Source organism: Synchiropus splendidus, chromosome 2, assembly GCF_027744825.2.
Source record: "Synchiropus splendidus isolate RoL2022-P1 chromosome 2, RoL_Sspl_1.0, whole genome shotgun sequence".
NCBI lineage: Eukaryota > Metazoa > Chordata > Actinopteri > Syngnathiformes > Callionymidae > Synchiropus > Synchiropus splendidus.
The window spans coordinates 41,243,901-41,251,777 of record NC_071335.1 but is presented as its reverse complement, the minus strand read 5'-3'; positions in this window follow the sequence as shown (position 1 = coordinate 41,251,777).

Below are 7,877 nucleotides of genomic sequence, written 5' to 3'. Positions count from 1 at the left end.
AAACGTACATTTCAGAACTTTTTTTAGACTTTTTCTCAGCGATGCCTCAGAACATGAAAATTTCAACTAATACTATAGCAGAATCTGCTATAGTCTTTCTAGTAGCTGCAGAACTAATTCAACCTCTCTGAAGTGGTTTCAATGAGTTATCAACATTTTAATGATTGTCGGTCTGAAAACCACTGTCCCTCGGGAGAAAAAGCATTTTCTGCACTCTTCACTGACTAATCAGAATAGCCTGAGAGCAGTGAAAATATCAAGTGTAAATATAGCAAAAAGACTATTTCTAGTATATTCAGCACTCACACATTCAAAGCGATTTTATATTTTGAAAATGGCGTTCACTGCACTGTTCAAACACTGCTCAGTCGTGACTCAGAACATGAAAACTTCAACTGCAACAATAGGAAAAACTCTCTTTCTAGTATATTCAGCACTAAATGTACCTTTCTGAACTGTTTATCAGTGTGTTATCAACTTCTTTTTTCCTGGTCAGAAACCGAGCTTCTCTCAGCCTGAAAACATGTTTTATGCACTGTTCACTCACTGCACAGGGATGCCTCAGAACATAAACATTTCACGTGCCAATATAAGCAGAAGGAGTGTTTTTAGTAAGTGCCAAACTAATTCAACTTGTCTGAAGTGGTTTCAGAGAGGTTACAACATTTTCATGTCTATCTGTCTCAAAACCACAGTCCCTCGGGCTGAAAAAGCGTTTTCTGCAATGTTCAGTCACTGCTCAGCGAAGGCCTCAGAACATGACAATTTGATGACAAAAAACTGCCTTTCTAGTGTGACGGCCATTTATGTGTGGTCACAGAGTATGTGTTAGATGTCATTTAATTATTTTAATTAAATAATTTAATGGAGTTGATTAACCGGCAGGTATATAATTAGGTCAGTAGAGGGCAGGAAAGGACAGAGGTTAGGCATTGAAGATGTGTGGGTAAATAGGAAGTGACACTTTTTTTTATTACTTTTCTCACCATCGACAAATGTGGAAGCCTAGTGTGACTCTGTCCTCATTTAGTTTCAGGTTAGTCAAATCCATTTGTTTATAATGCTTGTTCCACTTGGGATTGATTGATTGGGGGTCTGAGTGTGTGGATGGTGACATGGTTTTTAAGTATACTGTTTTTCCTTCGTACTTTGAGTTCGCTCTGTGTGGATGTGGCACTTGTAAGCTCATACTGACAACCTACGCTGACATGGCACGGGTGATTGAGTTGTGTGGAGTTCGGTTTCCTTGTGGTGAATAACGGTGAAAAGTAAAGTTTTATTATTTCCCAACACTAGCCAAAAGGTTTAATGGCAGAGTTATACATTCAGATGAAAATAAATTATGCATGTGGTTCATGATGTATGACAGTTGTTGTATGACAAAGTGAGATGTTTGGGAGTGATGTTTCAGAAAGACATCTAATTGTGGTGTGGGTTACCACAAAGAAAAAACAGAATCCCTTGGATTACTTTTCTCACCATCGACAAATGTGAAAGCTTTGTGTGGCTCTGTCCGCATTTTGTTTCAGACGGCGTTCTACTGACCACATTGAGACGCCACGTTTGAACTGAAGACAAGGTCACAGTATTCAGACCTGTTACAGATGCATAGTTTCAGATACAAAGTTTTCTTCACGCTTTTGGAGGGAGCAGAGGTGAGAGCAGCGGACTGGTCTCTCCAAGATGAGAAGCGATGATCAGCACAGCTATGATTTGGACGGCTGAGGTCACCCCGCCCCTTCGACCAGTGACGGTGTTCCCCCCCGGGCAGTGGCTGTGTGTGGAGGAGGCGCCACGAGCGTAGCACCACGCCGACAGACTGTTGAAACTCCAAAATCTCTGGTAAAGTGAGAGAGGATCTGCGATGTATGAGCCTGTCCACGGAGCTCATAAAGAGCGCGTGATGTTCTCAAGCACTATGAGCTGGTTGCCGACGGTGTAAACATGGGTGGGATGGTCACTCCTCCCGGGGCGAACGCATCATGCATAGTGCATGACGGCTGAATGAGCGGGAACGCCGCGGTGGGAATCCAAACCCTCCACCAGGCAGTAAGCTCCGTACCTGACCAAGTGCGGTCCTAGTGCCAGTGGAGTGTAAGAACCGCGCCGGGAATAGTCCAGATTTCTTCCAGTTGTGGTCAGACAACATGCGGTCGTGCCCTTGGTGTAGTCTCGCCATCCAACGCCAGCAGGCCGTTAGTGAAGTGGGATGATTCTTGAGCTGGCGGCGGAGAGAGAGCTCAACTTCGATACGACGGCGGCGGATGACATGAGGCGCAGGAGAAGATCAAGCGGGAACGTACTTGACTCCACCACACGGAACTCAGCCAACTCTGGGAACAGAGTCTCCAGATCCACCTCATAGCAGCACCTGGCTCTCGTCAAACTCATCCCATGGCTTGGAAGCAGGAAATGTGGAACGGCTGCTTGTAGGCCAGTCGCAGCGCCCTATTCGTATGGGATTAGTGTTGAATATAGTCGAAAGAGTGTTTTTTCTGTAGTTGCAGGCGAAACTTTCATGTTCTGAGGCATCGCTGAGCAGTGAGTGAACAGTGCAGAAAACGCGTTTTGAGCCCGAGGGATTGTGTTTTTTTGTCCGACAAACATAAAAATGTTGATAACTCTTCTGACAGGTTGAATTCGTTCTGCAGCTATGAGAAAGACCCCTTCTGGAATAGAGGCAGGTGATATTTTTATGTTCTGAGATTATTCTGATCAGTCAGTGAACAGTGCAGAATATGCATTTTCAGCCTGAGAGAAGCTTGGTTTCAGACTGTCAAAAATACAATAGTTGATAACCCTCTAAAAACGTTTTGCCTATAGTTGCAGGTGATATTGTCAAGTTCCGAGGCTTTTCTGATCAGTGAGTGAACAGCGCAAAAAATGCGTTTTCTGCCCGAGAGAAGCTGCGTTTCACACCGAAAAAGATAAAGATTTTGTTACATCTTTGAAACCACTTCTGACTGTCACGGGTCAAGACGTGGAGCAGGACCCAAGTGCAGTGGTGAAAGTCACAGGAGGCAGGAACGAGTCAACATTTTAACATGTTGAATTAGATCGGCACCTACTAATAAGACCCCGGTCTGCTTTAGTAGTAGGTGAAATTTTTATGTTCTGAGTCAGTCCTTAGCAGTGAGTGAACAGTGCAGAAAACGCATTTTCAGCGCAAGTGACTGTGGTAATTACATTTTTACAAACATAAAAATGTACTTACCTCTGAAACCACTTCAGACATCGTGATTAAATTCTGCAACTACTAGAAATACCACTTCTGCTATAGTTTGAGGTGACATTTTCATGTTCTGAGTCCCGCCTAAGCAGTAAGTGAACCGAGCAGAAAACACGTATTCAGGCCACGAAAAGGTGGTTTTCAGACAAACAAGCATTAAAATCCTGATAACTCTCTGAAACCACACAGAGAGGTTGAATTAGTTCTGCTGCTGCTAGAAAGACAGCTTCTGCTACAGTGTCAGGTGAAATTTTCATGTTCTGAGGCATCGCTGAGCAGTGAGTGAACAGTGCAAAAATGCGTTTTCAGCCCGAGAGAGGTTCGGTTTCTGACCAGGAAGAATAAAAATTGTTGATTCCACCCTGAAAATAGTCCAAAAAAGTGGATTTAGTGCCGAATATACTCGAAAGACTCTTTTTCCAACAGTTGCAGCTGATATTTTCATGTTCTGGCACTATTCTGAGCAGTGAGTGAACTGTTCAGAAAAACAGGTTTTCACCCGAGTGACGGTGGTTTTCAGAATTGACAAACATAAAAATGTTATCACTCTGCAACCACTTCAGAAATGTTGAATTAGTTCAGCACCTACTAGAATGACCGCTTCAGCTATCGTGCCAGGCGAAATTTTCATGTTCTGAGACAGCCCTGAGCAGAGATTAAACAGTGCAGAAAACGTGTTTTCAGTCCGCGGGACCTGTACCTTTCAGACCAACAAACATAAAAATGTTGATAACTCTCTGAAACCCCTTCGGAGACATTGAATTTGTTCTGCAGCTACGAGAAACACCCCTTAAGCTAAGCTGGTGGGCGCTCATGAATCCTGTTTGGACTCAATCAACCAGTAGTCCAAGTACGTCAGAATCCACAGACCCTGTCTTCTTAGTGGTTTGAGCCACTCCTCCACGCACTTGGTGAAAAAACGAGGCACTAGACACTAGAGACCGTGTTGTGGAAGTAGGCCTCTGCAAGATCTATGGAGGTCATCCACTCTCACACTCCAGGAGTCTGCTGGTAGTCCGGAACCGCTGTCTGGTCATGAATTGGTTGAGGAGACTGAGATTCAGAACAGGTCTCCACTCTCCTGTCTTCTTGGGTTCCAGAAAGTATCTGGAGTAAAATCCAGTGTAGGAGGATTGCTTTGGCAGTAGCTCAATTATTTGCTTTGTCAGGAGAGCGCTGTCCTCCTCCATCAGACATGACCGCTGGTTCTCTGAGTTCACTCAGGTCCATGTGGTGACGCAGAACCTGGGGGTTGACTGTGTAACTGAAGGCCGTTTCAATGACCGTGTATTTTCTCGATCCATATGGGCAGGTGAGGAGACAGGCTCTTTCAATTCGGAAGATACTCTTTCAAGATAGGAGCCTTGAGCACAGGAGCGGACCCGGACTCCGGGGCGGGTCTAGGACGAAAGGGTCATCGGTGCACAGTGCCCACTCCTCTGGGAACTTCAAGTCCCGCTGGTTCTTCAAAAACACACTCGCTTTTGTCAGCTGAGCCGTCAGAGGAATTCGGTTCCCCAAACTTGCAGTGTACAAAGATCAAGATCTGATCAAGATTCTCCTAAGATGGAGACCCGAGGGACCGGCCCAATCAGCCTCAGAAAGAGATGACTCTGTAGATGACGATGTCCTGCTTGCCTCGGAACAGAATCACAGACAGACATCGCTTCAGACATCACACGAGGGAGCTGAGAACAGAGCAGGTCTGGCACGCAGTTCCTACTGAGTGATCCTCTGAAGTGGTGGCTTTCGCGGTCCTGTGGCGACCCCTGCTAAAAACTGGCGAGTCTGAGTAATCAGAAGAGTTAATGGCAGAATTGAAACTCCCCTGACTTTTGGCTGGAACCGGGATCTGTTGAGAGACGGCAAAGAGTTATTTGACGCCTATGCTTCTTATTGTGGCGAAACTGAGGAAAAACATAACGTCTTGGCTCCATAAACTTCCCCAGGGACAGTTCTGGCATCAGGTATAAGGAGGCAGAGACCGTTACTATACTGCTCGGTCTCCTGAGACGATGTCAAACAAAAAAAAAATTTTGAAGCCGGAGTTCGGACTGACTGGAACCGGAAGAGAACTTGGCGGATGATAAACCCTAATTTTGGGCATAGAAGAAACAGACCCGATACCAAAGTAATGCATCTTATTTTTTTTCCAAGTTAGACTAGGTTTAGATGCGTACTTTTAGATACAAAGTTCTTCCTACGCTTTTGGAGGGAGCCGAGGTGAGAGCAGACGACTGGTCTCTCCAAGAGGAGTGGCGATGATCAGCTCGGCTATTATACGGCTGTTCCCCCCAGGCGGCGGCTGTGTGTGGAGGAGGCGCCGCGAGCAGAGCACCACGGATTATTGTGTCTCCAAAATCTCTGTGGGAGTCCACGGAGCTCATAAAGAGCGCAATGATGTTCTCAAGCGCTATGAGCCGGTTGCCGACAGTGCAGACACCATTCTACTGCGCGATGGCGGCTCTGTCAGCGCCGGGTGGGATGGTCACTCCTCAAGGGGGAGGTCAAGCTCCAGGTGCGAGGGCATCGCGCATGACCGCTGAGTGAGAGGGAACGCTGCGCCACAAATCCAAACCCTCCACCTATTAAGCTCCGTACCTGACCACGTGCGGTCCTCGTGCCAGTAGAGTGTCAGAACTGCGCCGGGAAATAGTCTGGATTGAATGAGACTAGCAGTGGATGTTTACCCAACAGACGGCAGTCCACACCCATTTGGCATTATTTGCTTTGAGTGTTGCGGGTGCTTTAGCATTTCGAATAGTGAACTGCACTTAGGGGGGCAGAGGACTGCCTGCTAGCCTTGAAGTAGCCATGCTTTGGGGGGACGCCCCAGGATTGGAGGTCCGCTCAAAATTTCTGCCCCGTGCTAAAGGACTGTTTGCGAGGGAGGCAGGCTCCACGGACAGCTGGACACAAACATATTCCAGGAATATTACACCAGCCTTTCTACTTCACTGGAAGTGCCAGGGCACTCCGCAAAATGTGATTGTGAAATTACAGAGGCGTGAATGAGTGACTCTGTAATTGTGAAATTACAGCTGGAGCCGGCGCATCTGGCACATCAAGAGAAGAAGCTTGAGACTTGAAGGGGTGTGGAGCGGCTCATCTGGACCACGGAAACTTCAGGCAGGACTGAGGTCTCATCGCAGTGACGGCAGAGACTTGTCGCATCACCGTAGGAGTAGATTTAACAGCAGGAGACTCAGCGCTTGTGCCGCTCTGTGCGTGGACAATCATCGGCAGCAGCTTCTCCCGGGGTAGTTGGCTGACTTTTTTTTTATTATTATTCGTATTGAATTCGCTCCTTCCAGCACCTCGGCCTCGAGCGCTCTTCCGGGCCTGGTCGCCTATTCTGAAAACTTCTGAACCGAGCATGTTGATCATGCTGAACTTTCTGGTTTGACTGTTTCAGTTCCACTTTCTTCTTCAAATTTGGGTGTAGCAGATCCAACATGCACCTCAACTTCCTCCCCATCAACATTTCTGCAGGAGACAGTCCTGTTGTTGACTATGAAGTTATCCGATAACTGAATAAAACTCTACTGTCGAAACAGGGTAGACCTCCAACCACTTTGAATGTGCATCAATCACCACCAAGAACATCTTTCCCATGAACGGCCCAGCATAATCAACTTAAAGTCGTCGTCACCGTTGGTCAGGTCACTCCCACGGGTGTAGCGGTGCACAGGCCGAAGCGTTCTGGTGTTCCTGACAAGTGGAACACGATTTGACCGAACTTTCAATATCACTGTCTATATTAGGCCACCACATATAGCTACGAGCCAAACCCTTCATTTAACTCATTTCAGGGTGCAATTGATGCTGCTTCCACGTAAGACCACATCCTTTTTCCCGAATCACCACACGGCACACCCACAGTACACACCCATCTTGTACACTCAGCTCCTGTTGCTTCATAGTGTATGGACTGAAAGCAACATCCAGGTTACAGGGCCACCCTCTGAGTATGTATTTATTCTCTCGGGCGAGTACGGGGTCTTTACTGGTCCACCTACAAAGCTCTTCCGAGTTGACCACTGAACTCTGATCCTGCTCTACCAATAATACCTGGTCTTCTGAGTCTGGATGCCCAAGTTTCTCTGGAAGTGGAAGTCTACTGAGAGCATCTGCGTTTGCATTGTCCTGTCCACGTCGGTACACCATGGCATATTCATATGCTCTTAACAGAATAGCCCATCTCATGATCCTCTGAGAACTCATGCGTCACACACACTCACAGCAGCAGAAAAAAACTATTTGCAGTTGGATAAAGAGGGCTTAGCAGTTATTTTTGGGGTGCAGTACTTTCACAAATATTTGTGTGGACTTAAATTTGTGATTTGTACACAGACCATAAGCCCTTATTCAGTCTGTTTCATGAAGGAAAAGCTGTGCCTCCCATGAGTTTTCTGCTCCCCCTTCCAGTCTGTGTGCCAAGACTGCCCCCACCCCATAAGGTGAGGTATCACATGACAGTACCAGTTGTTTTTGTTCATCGTAATGAACCAACACTTGACTGCTTTGTAGTAACTTCTTTGCCTGCTTAAAAGCCTCTTCTTGCTCAACCGCCCACCTCCATTTCTCATCTTTCCTCAGTAACTTGTGTAATGGAGCCGGCACAGTAGACAAGTTCGGCAAGAATTTG